This window comes from Rhinolophus sinicus, linkage group LG12, assembly GCF_036562045.2.
Source record: "Rhinolophus sinicus isolate RSC01 linkage group LG12, ASM3656204v1, whole genome shotgun sequence".
NCBI classification, from domain to species: Eukaryota; Metazoa; Chordata; class Mammalia; order Chiroptera; family Rhinolophidae; genus Rhinolophus; species Rhinolophus sinicus.
The window spans coordinates 31,464,426-31,480,183 of record NC_133761.1 but is presented as its reverse complement, the minus strand read 5'-3'; the positions used below and the strand labels follow the sequence as shown (position 1 = coordinate 31,480,183).

Here is a 15,758-nt window from a genome sequence, read left to right as displayed (position 1 = left end):
GTGTTCTAAACATCAAATAAGTAGTGTTGTCTATGCACTGGTATCATTGCTGTAGAGACTACCCGGGAATCAGCTAGTTAGGTTGTCATCGTTGCCATCTTCATCCCCAGCATCACTATCATCTACATATACTTAATTCACTTCAGTTACATTCTTGGTGCACAGAATTTACAGAAATGGATGTGTTATATTTCTAGACTTAAGATTCCTTCAATCTGAGAGATAGAGCATAAGGATTTAAAGAAAATAGCAGTAGAATGTGGCCTATGCCAGATAAGGGACAAAGACAGTATGTCCTACAAGGTTATAGGGGAGAGAGAGCAGTTTTTGTGGACTTATAAAGGGAAGTTTTCATACAGGAAATGGACCCTTCAGAAGGAGGGCATTCCAGGCTGGGAGAACAGCATGAGTGACGATGTGGAGGTAGGAAGGTGATTGTGAAGTTCCAGAATGAAGAACTTAAAGAGAGGAGTAGTGACGGGTGGGTTAGAGAGGAGGTCCAAGCATATTGGTTACATTAGTTAGTAGGCAGTTGTGTGCCATGACCAGATTCTGAACCAGAGGGATCAAATAAGGTTTCTCTCATTCATCTCCTGGAGCCATTGCTTCGCATCTTGCTGTAGTTCACATCCCCATCATTGCCGTCTGGCCAGTTGCTTCCTAACCTGATGGTGCTGCCTGCAATCTCTCTGCTCTCCAGTCCTCTACTCCTGCTGCACATTGTGATCACATTAATTTTTCTCAAGTACCACTTCATCATTTATTTTCTGAGAATGTTCTTACAGTTTTCCATTGTCTATAGCAGTGTATCTCAAACATTAATATGCATCGACATTACCGGAAGTTTGTTATAAGTGCAGGTCAACAGGTCTCACCTGCAGGTAAGATACTCCTGGCATGAGGCCTGATAATCTCTGTTTTAACTACCGGCCTAGGTGATTCTGATTCAGGTGAGCAAGAGGCTCTGCTGTGAGGAAGACTGACATACAACTAAGAATTCAAGGTTCTTAACCTGCCACCTAGAATTTTGTGTTATCCTGCCTTTCCAGCCTCATCTTCTACTATTCCCATTAGTATATCTGTTGTTTGAGCCAAATGGGACCTTTCCTTTTCCATACACTTACCCATGCTCTTTTTTTGTCTTTTGTCACTTTTTGATTTATATGTTCCTCTCAGCCTCAGTGTCCTTACTGGCATTTCAACAAATCCAAATCCCAGCTTCTTTCAGTCTTGGTTCAGATGTGTCCTGAAAGCTTCTTGAGTGAATAAGTATCTCTAACTTACAAGGCAGGCTCCAAGTTTAACTGATCCTTATATCTACTCCCCCACCCACGGACCTACATGAGTACCTTGTAAATTATTCTGTTCATTTGTTCCTTCCTTAATTCATTCTTTAAATTGTTACTGCGTACCTACCGTGTACCAAGCACTGTTCTGGGTGCTGGTGATAAAAGTAGAAAAATAAAAAACACTCAAAAAGTCTCTATTTTCATGGACTTTACATTCTAGTGGGACAAATGTTTATAAGTAAATATGAAAGTGTTTTGAGAAGAGTACTCTGGCAGTGCTATTTGGGATAGATTAGGAAAGGGAAAGACCAGTGAAAGAAACTTAATTAAGGAACTCTTGTAACTAACCAATGTAAAGTGGGAGGGGCTAGCGAAAATAGAAAATACAAAGGAAAGAGCAAGAGTAATTAATAAAATGAAGGAATGACCAGCAGTATTTGGTGGGGCCAAGAAGGTATATTTAATATTTGAGCCTTTGAGAAAGAACAAATACATAAAAAGTTAACATATAGAGGTGGTATTTTGGGGGGAAAGTATTTTTAAATGCTATGGTGATCTTTTAGATGTGTGATATTGATAATGGGACACCCAAGTAGAAGTGCTCAGTAGCAGTTAGAAATACAGAGATATTGTAAGAACCCAGCCCTCTCTCCTTTTCTCCTTCTCCAACTCAGCTCATGAACATTATGTCAATTTCAGCTGTTTCCAGGCCAAAATCCTCCCAAGAACTATTCTATGTCTCCTTCATTTGATTTTCTGGGCATGTGGCATGACTCCATGTCTTGGCTCCATTTCTGTATTCTACAAGTGTTTGTCTAGAATGAGGTCTAGGCCCAACCCCAGAAAACCATCTCTAATTATAGCTCTTGAATGACTCTTAACTGATTGGAGGTTTGGCTTATTGGAGGAACTAGGAAGACATCATAATTGCACTAGAGAATCCTTTAAAATTTGGTATGGTGGGGACTGTCATCATCTCCCTATGTGAAAATCACTGGTGTCATTTATGATTCTTGGAAAACCAGGCAGTTTGGAAAGGCAGAATGTTAAAGTATTAGCGTAACACATGGACAGATGAGGAAACTGCTTGCGTAGCCTGGAAAATCATCTCTCTCCATTTTTGTGGTTGCTCAGGCCAAATAACTCAGATTATTTTTGACTTTTTCTTGCTCTTATAATACCCAGCATCCATCATCAAATATGGTGTGTGTGTGTGTGTGTGTGTGTGTGTGTGAGAGAGAGAGAGAGAGAGAGAGAGAGAGAATTCTGTTGGTTGACTTCCCCACTATAATGTAAACTTCATAAAGGCAGGACATTTTCCTGCTATATCCTTAACCAATGCCTAGAACATAGTACAGGCATACCTTGTGTTATTGCACTTTGCAGATATGCTTTCTTTCTTTCTTTTTTTTTAACAAATTGAAGGTTTATGACCCTACCTCAAAAAAATCAATCAGCACCATTTTTTTTTTTTTCAGCAGCATTTGTTCACTTCATATCTCTGTGTCACATTTTGGTAATTCTTGCAATATTTCAAACTTTTTAATTATTATTGTATTTGTTACAGTGACCTGTGTTCAGTGATCTTTGATGTCACTATTATAATTGTTTCAGAAAACTTATTCTACAAATGTCTATGTCCTGACTGTTCCACCAGTTGGCTGCTCCCTGTCTCTCTTCCTCTTCTTTGGCCTCTCTATTCCCTGACACAGGACAATATTTAAGTTACACCAATTAACCCTACAGTGGTTTCTAAGTATTCAAGTGAAAGGAAGAGTCACATGTCTCTCACTTTAAATCAAAAGCTAGAAATAATTAAGTCTAGTGAGGAAGGCATAGTAAAAGCCAAGATAGGCCAAAAGCTAGCTAGGTCTCTTGTGCCAAACACCCAAGTTGTGAATTCAAGGTGAAAGTTCTTGAAGGAATTTAAAAGTGCTACTCCAGTAAACACATGAATGAGAAAGCGAAACAACCTAATTGCTGATATGGAGAGAGTGTTAGTGGTCTGGAGAGCTCAAACCAGCCATAGCATTGCCTAAGCCAAAGCTGAATCCAGAGCAAGGCTCTAACCCTCTTAAATTCTATGAAGGCTGAGAGAGATTAGAAAGCTGAAGAAGGAGAGTTTGAAGCTAGCAAAGGTTGGTTCATGAGGTTTAAAGAAAAAAGCTGCTTCTGAAACATAAAAGTGCAAGGTGACACTCAGCCCAAAAAAATAGATGAGTTGTAATGTTTTTTCCCCCCGCTCCCTGCCCCACTCCCAATTCCAAGTCAAGCAGTTGTTTCTCAGGCTCGTTGTGTAGGACACAGCTCCCTGGTCCATGCTGGTGGTATTATGAGCCTTGCGCTCCCCCTGGCTGAGGCGGTCGGTCGCCGGTCGGCCGCTCACAGCAGCTCACGCAGCTCTTGGAGGCTGCCGGCCGCTCACGCTGCCCACGGGCTGCTGGCTGCTCACCGCAGCCCAGCTCCAGGTTGAGCCATTGTTCTCAATCTAGCTGTAGAGGGTGCAGCTCACTGGCCTGTAATTTTTAATTATTCTATAAACTGCTTCAGACCATGGGAAAAGATTAAAAGATACTCAGTTGATTTTTTAAAGGCCAGTGTACCATTAATACTCAAACCTGACAGCCTAATCTCACCTATGACTGAGTATAAATGCACAAATTCCAAATAAAATAAAATTGTACACTGTGGTCACATAAGGTTTATTTCAGCTATCCAAGCCTCAGTATCAGGAAATCTAATATAATCCACTACATCAAGAATTTGAAGATTATTTAAATGATTATAGACTATTACTAATGTTAATTTTCTTATTTTGATAATATTAGGTAAAAGAATGTCCTTCTTTTTAAAAAATATACAATGAAGTATTTAGAAATTAAAGGCAAAGACAATTTGCAAATGTCTCAGAAAACTTTAAATTATATATACAGCATGCACAGATACATATATATGTATACATACACATACATGTATACACAAAGAATGGTGAAACAAAAGTAAAGTACTAACATCTAGAAAATCTGTGTAAAGGTATATACACAGGAACTCTTTGTATTGTTTTTGCAACTTTTCTGTAAATAAAATTATTTCAAAGTAAAGTTTTTTAAATGAAAGGCGATAAATTTTATTAGTATATGCTGAAAAAGCATTTGATAGAATGTTACAGTTTTGAATATGATTTGATAACTAAGTAAAAGGAAATTATGCATCAAGAACCAATAGCAAATATTTTTTATTGTAAATACTAAAGCTATTTCTATTAAAGTCTGAAATAAGATAAGATTCAACATTGCTTTAAAAATTTAGGTGAAAGCATTTAGGCAAGAAAACTTAATAATGGATATAAATATTGGAAAATAATACTTATCTTGTTTTCCGGATATATGACTGTATTTAAGAAATCCACGAAGCTGTAGTAAAACCTGTTAGCATTAATAAGGTAATCTGATGAGGATCTAAATAAATCAGAGAAATTTACAAAAAAGTGCAAGGTGAAACAGCAAGTGCTGATGTAGAAGCTGCAGCAAGTTACCCGGAAGACCTAGCTAAGATCATTAATGAAGGTGGTTACAGTAAACAGTAGGCTTTCAGTGTAGATGAAATAGCTTTCTATTGGAAGAAAATGCCATCCAGGACTTGCATAGCTAGAGAGGAGAAGTCAGTGCCTGGCTTCAAAGAACAGGTAGACTCTCTTGTTAGGGGCTAATGCAGCTGATGACTTTAAGTTGAAGCCAATACTCATTTACCATTCTGAAAATTCAGGTCCCTAGTGAATTATGCTAAATCTAGTCTGCCTGTGCTGTATAAATGGAACAAAAAGCCTGGATCACAGCACATCTGTGTACAGTATTGTTTACTGAATATTTTTAGCCCACTTTTGAAACCTGCTCAGAAAATAAGATTCCTTTCAAAATATGCTGCTCATTGACAATGCACCTGGTCACCCAAGAGCTGTGATAGAGATGTACAGTGAGTTTAATGTTATTTTCATGCCTGCTAACACAGTATCTATTCTGCAGCCCATGGATCAAAGAGTAATTTTGACTTTAAAATCTTATTATTGAAGAAATATATTTTGAAGGTTATGGCTGCCATAGATATTGATTCCTCAGATGGATCTGGGCAAAGTAAATTGAAAACCTTCTGGGAAGGATTCCCATTCTAGATGCCATTAAGAACATGTGTGATTCATGGAAAGAGGGCAAAATATCAACATTAACAGGAGTTTTGAAGAAGTTGATTCCAACCATCACTGATGACTTTGAGAGGTTCAAGACTTCATCATTAGAGGAAGTAACTGCATATGTGGTGGAAATAGCAAGATAACTAGAATTAGAAGTAGATCCTGAAGATGTGACTGAATTACTGCAATCTCATGATCAAAGTTTCAAGGACAAGGAGTTGCTTCTTATGGATGAGCAAAGAAAGTGGTTTCTTGTGATGCAATCTACTCCTGGTGAAGATGCTGTAAAGATTGTTGAAAGGACAACAAAGGATTTTGAATATTACATAAGCTGAGTTGATAAGGCAGCAGCAAGGTTTGAGAGGATTGACCTCAATTTTGAAAGAAGTTCTGTGGGTAAGATGCCAACAGTATCACATGCTATGGAGACACTGTTGGTGAAAGGAAGAGACAATCAATGTGACAAACTTGATTGTTGTCTTATTTTAAGAAATAGAAATAAATGTTTTTCTCTAACATCTTGATTATTTTGCATTTCAAGTCCATTGCATCATTAAGGTATCGATAACATGACACACAGAGAATTACTTAGCTTTAGTTCAGTTTGGATTTCATCTGCCATCATGAAGTTAAATGGAGACCAATGAAAATTATCAACCCAAACTTCAGCAACCACCACCCTCATCAGTCATCAGTCATCACCACTGAGGCAAGCCCTTCTACAAACAAAAAGATATGACTTGCTAAAGGCTCAATTGATGGTTAGCATTTTTTTTTAGCAATGAAGTATTTTAAATTAAGATATATACATTTTTCTACACCTAATGCTATTGCACATTTTATAGACAACAGTGTAGTGTACACAAAACTTTGATATACCTGGAAAACCAAAAAGTTCGTGTGACTCACTTCATTGTGATGTTTGCTTTACTGTGGTGGTCTGGAACCAAACCATAGTATCTCCAAGGTATGCCTGGACGTGCTCAGTCACAGTTTGTTGAATGAATGATGTGAAATAAAACTTTACTCCACATTTTGTTCAATTATTTTGACATTGGCTCTTTCCTCAAGAAGCTCAAGAAATATTTTATCCCAATAAAATTATTATAACTAAAGCCCACACATTAACCATACTTGACTGAATAATAGTTACCTTAAAAATAATATCATTAAAAAATAGAAACTTTATTCTTCACCTAGTTTAGAGAGAGGTAAGCTTTAAAGGCTAAGAACTCCTCTTTAATAATCCTAATTTGGTTATACTGTTGTGAATGTTATCTTCTAAAATTTAGCATTAATAAGAGACATTCTCATAAGATCATCTAGTAAGGATATACCAGCTATGATTAAAATTTGTTTTCTAATTCATAACTTTTTAAGAAAATCTTCTCAGGAATTTTCAGATTTGGTCACTCATGTTTGTAGATGCTTGATATATGGGAAGAGATAATCTTCATTTTCTTTCTAACTTTTAAACTTATTCAAGCGATCCCACATGACCAAGAATATCCTTAAGGTGAAGGTTGGATTACCTTCATTAATGTACATAATGTTGCTTTCTTAGAACAGCAAGAATTACTTAGGACATATTAGCATATGAAAATTTGCTGATGTTGTAGGGTTAGCTGACCAGAGCTATTAGGAATATTTATCCAATTTAGAAAATACTGCACATTTACAAGGATTGAAGTGAGAAGTTGGTATGATCAAAGCAGTCTATGTGGAAGGTCATTTAGGCCCAGTTATGATTTTGTGGAGTAGAAGAGAACAGAGTTCTTGTAAAGTAAAAGAAGAATTGGCTACAGGGCATAAGCAAATGTTTCTAACATCTTGACCATATTGCATTTTAAATCCATTGCATCATTAAGGTATGGATAACATGACACACAGAGAATCAATATATAGCTTTAGTTCGGTTTGGATTTGATCTGCCACCATGAAGCTAAAGGGTGGCCAATAAAAGCTTGTAAATAACTGGCTGTATTCTGTTATGTCTTGATGAACTTCAGTAAAATAACATACACTGGTAGAGAATACTGAGATTCAGGTTTTTACTTTAACTGAAGAGAATCTGCAATTAACTGAAACAGATTTGTTTAGATTCAGTAAATAGAATATAAAATAATGAAAATTAGCTCAATATTTTTGTAAAACAACTAGATTCTGTTTGGCAGTGAAAACCAGCCACTGGATAAAGCTAATTATTTTAATTATTTTTCAACTGTACTGAATATTAGGGAAAAATTAGTTTTAAAAGCATGCTCTTGTTTCATTTCCATAAACCCAAATGGTTTCTTTGAAGAGGAATAGAATGATCAAATAGGGATTTCTATGTATTTTTATTGACAGAAATTTCTCTAAGTTCAACTATAGTTTTCTTATCAGAAAATCAGGTTCATAGTTGCAAGGCAAAGGCCCACTGGAATAGTTAATAAGCACATTCTGCTTCTGCATTGCTGCAGAAACTAAATGCAAACTTTTCTGGGACTCTTACAGAGAATGCATAGGCTCGGTAAACTTTCATCTCTTCAGGGTCAGAGCTGATTCAATCTTAGGGCAAGTTTATGAGAGTGGCTGATGTGATACAGTTGTTTCTAGTAAAATCAGACTAGCCCTAAGGAGCCAATCTAAGTCAGTCTCTGAGTAAAATTCTATGAGAAACAGACTCCAACTCAGACACAATTGTAAACCCTGATATAATGAGGACTTGCAACTGATTTAATCCTATTGAAAATCTTTAAGCAGCCACGGGACAAAATGGTTTCCACATTGACATCAGTGGAGTGAACCTTGGATTTCATCAGTATGAAGAGAAGTTACCTTGTACACACAGTAGCCACTTTTTAAGAATTAACATCATGGCCATTTCAAAGCAGGTTGTTGTTTCTCATGTAGAGGCATCTGTTTTGATTAAGATCCAAGTTCCCAGAATATGTAAAGTTTTATTTTTAAAAAAGTGAATTCATTACAAAAAGCAAACAAGTCGAAGTTAAACTCAGAAGTTAGTATAAATCAATTAGATCTAGTCTCCTTGAACAAAAATGACCAATCTATTCCAATTTCATGTCAAAGACATAGAAAAGAGAGGGAGAAAGAGATAATGAAAACTGTTTATATGTTAAGACCTTGTATACAAAATTTCGCCTGAAACTAATTTTTTTTCATGAATTTAGAAGCTCCTGAAAATAAACTTATGCTGTGAAATCATGTATGTATAAAAGGACAAACAGACACAAAAATTTAAAGGTCAACACTGCAGATGAAATCTCAATAAGTAGGATATGAACTTGTTCGGATAGGTTGACTTGTATACATTTTTTGTTGTTTGGTTTATAACATTGAAGTAGACACTGTTAATGACCTATGTATTATAATCAGTTTAGCACTAGAACTGGTCCTTTTTTGTAATTTACAACTTAAATTAGAACAATAGACCCAAACACAGGCTGCAGTAAAACACAACTTTTCCTAAACTGTGTCCATGCGTCTTTTATTGCAGTTAGCACTGGACTTGAAATGTGAATATTTGAACTGATATTTAGCAGGCAGTAGTGGTCTTATACAGTTACTTCAAAGAGCCGGAAAAGTTACTTCATGAAAGGGAAAACTTGAAACTATAGTACACTTTACCATTCTATCTGTTAAGCAGTGGTGGGTATCATTAGTTCTGCTCTTTTGCATAATTACTGCAGTATTGTGAAAACTTTTTGCCTTCCAACTGGGAACAATTATATTAAGTGGGATCTTGTATAACATTTGGCTTAGAGAAATAAAATATAAAAAGCCCTTGTTTTCTAGCACTCTGTATCTGTAGTACTCAAGTGCATACAGTGCTTATTCACGTTTGTTTTTTAAATAAAAAATAATGTGGATTGGTGACACTGAAGGAGACATTTCATATCGAAGTCAATTGATTCCTTATAATTTTTCATTTAATTTAATGTGCTTAAATAAATTTTACCTAGTACATCACTGAGTTGCAATGGTATAAAATGATAAAAGTTTTTGAAGTGTAATGCTGACACCACTGAAAATTTGAGACTGAAAAATATACTTTAGTTGTTTACTTAATTCAAGTTGAAATTAAGTATTTTTGATTGTTACAACAATTTGCTATTTACCTGAAGCTTCCAGTGTAGACTATCTCTGTGTTAAAAGCATACCACTCAAATATATAGTGATGGAAGGAGAACTGACTCTGGGTGGTGAACACACAATGGGATTTATAGATGATATAATGCAGAAATGTGCACCTGAAATCTATGTAATTTTACTAACAATTGTCACCCCAATAAATTTTTTAAAAAAAGCATACCACAACCTCTCTCAGTAGCTAGCATCACCCCGCCCCATCCCAAAAACCAAACTTCTAAAAGATACATCTAGAAGAGGATGTTAGCAAATGTTTAAACAATGAGGCACATGATTTTTTTTCAAGTTTACAAAAATTTTCCTTTGTAATTTCAGTATGTGAAACTATTAAAATACTATAACCAATTCTTTTTATTGTATTTGATTTGGTAAGGTAGACAAGATGTTTACTTCTTTGAAAACACTACTACATTTTAGCAAGGACAATAAAATTAGAATAAATGTTGTGGTGACATACAGATGTGATTGTCACTTTGATCCTGTGGTTTCACACTTGACTTTTTCATAATTTATAAGACGTTTAAAATGATTCATGACTAGTAAAAGATATTTTGACCAAGGTTAAATTATAACTGTCGCATGTTAGAAATATTACTTCACTGTGTCTCTTATATAACCATAATTATGATAAGGTAGAAAAATATGTAGATATGCTTATGTTTGGTGTATAGTTAAGATTTCCTTAAAAAGACAAGAAATTTTTTTTAAATAATGTGAATTAATATATTGGGATAGATGCTGAATTACCCTTTCTTGTCAGCCATCAAAACAAAATTTATATTTGTTTAAGTCCTTGTTAATTCTCAAGAGGTTGATTTCCACATATTTTTACTTAAATTTGAAATATCCATTTATTTGCAGCATTTTTATTAGTGAGTCTGACTTTTGATGTCTTCATAAAAAGGTTAAGTCCAAATGAAAAGTTTCAATCAATCAAGTTTATTTTTCTCCACTCCATAATGCTACTGAAGAAAATCAAATTAATGTCATTTGAAATTATTGTAATTCATTCCTTGGTACTGTCACATGTTCAGGTGTAGTTTTAGCTGCTATTCCTGTACAGACTCCGGGGTGAGCTAATAAACTTACCTATCTCAATACATTAAAAGGAAGAACTAGCTGTACTTCCCTAGCTACTACCTTTCAGCACCTTTTCCAAGGTAGCTAGTATCTGTACCATATACAACTGTGAAAGGATGGGAAAATGCGCTGAAATGATCTAAGAAGTAAACTATCAACTTGACATGTTTTCCTAGCTATTGAAAACCTTCTCATATTGAAACCCATTGATAGTGAAACTGTAGAATTCCTATGATTTAAGTACCATCTGGTTGTGCTCAGGGCTTTAAAGCTGTTATCTCTGCATAAAATTTCAGAGTCCTATACTTTTTTTCTTCACCAAACTATCCATTTTTAAGCCACAAATATTTTTCCAGCTCTTTCAGATTTTATCTAAAAGTATATTTTAACAGTATTTAAATAGTTCTTAAACAATAACAATTTATCTTGATAGATGGCATGCTGTGTTTTTTCATTTTATTTTAATTAGCCATTGTGGAACCAAATTCCCTTTTGTTTTAGTCTTTTGAATATTGTTTAATTATAGTTATCATGCCAAATATCTTAAAGGTTATTTTACCAATACAGTTTCATTTAATATAACCCATATGGAATCAATAGCCCAGTTTCCTAAAGTGAATGCTTGGAAAATCTTACATTCATATGTTAAGAGTACACATCCTTTCCTCATTAGTTGGAAAGTACAGGGATTTTGGCACAGGTTCTGTGTGGAAGCATTGTGCAGCTTTTATATGGATTTTGTTTTTAGCCTTTGATGACACTGTTTAGAATAGGAAGTATCTAATAAGTAAAGCATTTTGTCTCAAGTGCTGCCAGTGTGTTTAATATATGCCTGGAGGTCTGAAACATTATCTTCTTCACTACAGTAATATGCATTTAATTCTCTGAAAGCAGAAGGTCGAACTTTTAAAAGGGACGCAAAGTACATTTTCAAACAGAATAATTCAAAACATATGGAAGAAGGGACCAGAGTAATGTACAGTTGGTTTTTATGGTTTAATCACGATCATGTTAATGCACACCAGTAGCTAATTAAAGAAAACTTTTATTGTTCATTTTAAATGAGTTAGGTAAAGAGTGGGAGAGCTGATGTAACAGCACTGCCCAGAGATACGTGTTTCTGCTGCATTCACTAACAGCATGCAGATATTACTATTTTTGACAACTTAAATTATTATTCCCTTTGGACAGTAATAAAGCAAAAGTTATTTTCAGAGTTATTACTTTGTGAACTTTTCTTTTTCCACAAAGGAATAGTAAATTGATGCCCAAATTTAGGGCTTAGCACACAAAATTAATTATAAAACTTCTCAGTAGCAGGCCAGATACTCTTCAATATAATAGATAAATCTGCAGTAGACCGGTAACAAACCAATGGATTCTTAAATGTCTCAAAAATCACCAGCTTATTTATTTGAGTCCTACAAATAGTGTGGAAGCTTAGAAAAATCGAGGAAATCTTGGCTTTTAACCCAGTTTTAAGAATTTAGTTTTCTAGTACTGGAAAATTTGTACTTTTTTTTTTTTTTTTTCCCCCTGTAAGAGTCTGAGTCTTTCATCTCTGGGTCATTGGTTCAAATTCCATTCTGCTCAGTAGTGACTAGAATTAGTTACCATCTGACTTCTGTTCAGTAACCCGCATGACCCAGGCTGATAGCTGCCATCCTGCCCTGCTGTTTATTTATATCTCAAGATTGGGCCACTTAACATTTGCTACTAGAGTCTAATGTGGCAATCACAACACGTAATGGGGCTGGACACTAAATTTCTTTATCTTTACCTACAGGTGGTTTGTTTTGTCATGTTACCACTGATGGGGAGCTCTGAATTCCTTGTAAAGAGGAGACATTAGATTTTAAACAAAATCTGTAGATAACAATAAGAAAATATAATACTCTGTGCATAAAAAAGTCCTGTATAGTCTCATGTAGTTAATTATGGTTACCTTTTCTGATGGAGATAATAGAAATAGTTGAGTTCTTGTTTTGAATTTGCAATAGAACTCAACCTAAAGAAATTTTTCATTTATTCTGTATATAGATATTTGGTTTGTAATGCCTCAAAACATGGGCAGTAAATCCTAGACTACTTGTGTACTTGATTTTATTATTTGTTCATGTATTATTTGAGAAGTCCTAATCGGTAATGGACTTGGAGGTATATTTTACATTTTTATAATAGGGATAACTGAAAGCTTTAAAATGAATCTATCATTTTGATAATTGCCTTAATTATTTTTACTTTACTGAATTTTTAAATTAATATGTTTATTCGTGTATTCAGGCAGCACACAGTTATTAAGCTCTACTTACTATGTGACAAGCAGTATGATGGGTGCTAGGAATACGAATGGTGTTCCCTTTGATCCATAGCCTACTAGCTGTCTGACCTTGGACCTATTGATTAACCTCCCAAGCCTCAGTTTCCTTAGCTGTAAAATAGAGGTAACAGTACCCTCTTCAAAGGGTTGTAACACTTAGTAAAGAAAATGTATGTAATGTGCTAACAATGTTTGGCAAATAATAGATATACTTAGGGGTATTTTATTTTTTATCTTCAATTGCTCACAATCTCTGAGACAAAACACAGTCTATAATAATATCAGTTTCCAGAAGCAGGAAAGACTAGCACCCTCTGAAGGCTTAAAGAAGTCTACCCAAGGAGGGTGGCTCCTTTTTAACTTACCCCTTATTGATGGTGCCTACTGTGTGTGTTCAGTCCATTCACTCACTTAATGCTGCAGCAACTCTGTGTGTTGGGTATTAAAGTTCTCAGTGTCAGGATGAAGACCCAGCAGAGGCTCAGATGCTTCAAGTGTGATTGGTCCACAAGGTGGAGGACACGGATCAGGTGGAGCCCATGATTACGTCTATAAAGACCGTAAAGAGTACAGTGTATGGGGAAGTCTCTGTCCACGTATATTTACATGTTAACAGTCACATATTTCTAATCCAAAGGGCAGTTGTTTTCATTCAATATTGTATTAGAAAGTAACATGTCGTCAAACATGTATGGATCCCGTCTGCAGTAAGCCAGGCAATGCACCGCTCCTTAACAATACCCAGAAGCAAATACTATGACCCAGTCCCTTTGGCAGTGCTTCACCTGGTAAAAGGGAGGGAAACATACAGCGGCCCATTACTGAGTATTTTCTACGTGCAGGACACTGTGTTGACCTCTTTAGGTATATTAGCTCATTGAATCCTCATACTAACCCTTTGAAATAAGATTTATTATCCCCGTTTTACAGATGAAATTATGTAGCCTTAAAGAGGTTTGTAATTTATCCAAACTCATACAATTAGAAAGTGTTGAACTTGACCCCACGTTGTGTGACTCTAAAGCCTATAGATTGTTTTAACACAATCTGATACCGCCACCACATAACTTGTTAGGAGAAAATAATACATCCTAAAATAGAAGTATGAGTAAAATACTAGGATCAGCAAAAAGGAAAATAGAGAACAATTTTCAGACAAGTGTCATGTGTTCTGAGTCTTGATGGATAGCTAAATGTTTGCCAGCTACAGCAAGTTCAGAAGGGGCGCAGTGGGTCTGGAAACAGCACGGCATAGACAGAATAGTTAAAAATAATATGGACATTTGTGACAACATGGATGGATCTTGAGAGTATAATGCTAAGCGAAATAAGTCAGACAGAAAAAGCAGAGAACCATATGATTTCACTGATATGTGGTATATAAACCAGAAACAACAAAAGAACAAGACAAACAAATGAGAAACAAAAACTCATGGACACAGACAATAGTTTAGTGGTTACCAGAGGGTAAGGGGGGTGGGGGGTGGGAGATGAGGGTAAAGGGGGATCAAATATATGGTGATGGAAGGAGAACTGCCTCTGGGTGGTGAACACACAATGGGATTTATAGATGATGTAATACAGAATTGTACACCTGAAATCTATGTAATTTTACTAACAATTGTCACCCCAATAAATTAAAAAATAATGACAATAAAATGGAGAAGTTGTTTTTATTTCAAATAGTTTATGCTGGATTTTTCTAACAGCAATGTGTATGTCCCTCAACAACTTTAAAATCAGTTGAAATATTAAGAAATATTAAGCAAGAAATCTTATTTGAAAAAATTTAATGACTACATACATGGACTTAAATTATTTAACAGTCGTTTAACATTTTCACAAGCTACTTATAATAATCTGTAGCATGTTGGAAAAAATAATACTATATTTACCAGGCAAATTAAGGAAGAACATAAAAATATGATAAGTAATACCCAGTACTTGGGGAATATTTTTCCATTGCATGTGGTGATATTAATTAGTGCAGCCTTTTTTGAAAGGTGTTGGCAATATTCCATAACCTTAAACTTTTTCATACAATTTACCTAGTAATTCCACTTCTAGGAGCCTGTCCTAAGGAAATATTAGATGTTTGTCATAGATGTTCGCTATCACAATTTGAAAACTTGAATGCCCAATTACATGGAAATGCTGAACAACTTGTTCCTAACACAAAATGAAATACTATGCAGCTTTTCAAACTTAACAATTATGAAGAGTATATAAGCATGTAGAAACATTGGGTTAAAAATTTGTCTCTACAGTATGATTATAACCATAAAGGGGTGTGGAGGAAACTTTGCACAGGTAGGGAAAAAGGAATGAAAGGAAATGCACTAAAATATTACCATTGGTTATGTTTGGTGATAGGAAGGAGGTTGGGAGGATTTGGGTTTTTTTTTCAGACTTTCATTGGTTTCTTTAACGAACCTGTATTACTTCAATGAAAAAGCAAGTAAGACATCTAGGTCTCGAATAGCGTATCTCAAACGCATGGTTGGTAGACCTAAGAAAGTGGAACCAAAGAACCAAACTGAAGGCCTTGAGCTGTACTGCCAAGGTGATCCTACCTGCTGCTGTCACTAAGTTGTTTTTGTTCTCTACATAGGGTGTTACTGATGGATAATTTTGAGCATGAGTAGCCTGCAGTGCACAAAGGAAAACTCCACCTTCAAGGGCTTTAATTACTTACATTTTGCTTGGTCACTTACATTTACCCTGTTTCAAG

General features: G+C 35.3%; 1 protein-coding gene across 8 annotated transcripts in view; it reads left to right on the top strand.

The window, feature by feature from the left end:
- VPS13B (vacuolar protein sorting 13 homolog B) overlaps nt 1-15,758 on the top strand; it is a 737,914-nt gene that overhangs the window by 500,431 nt on the left and 221,725 nt on the right. The gene's annotated exons all lie outside the window — the stretch shown is intronic.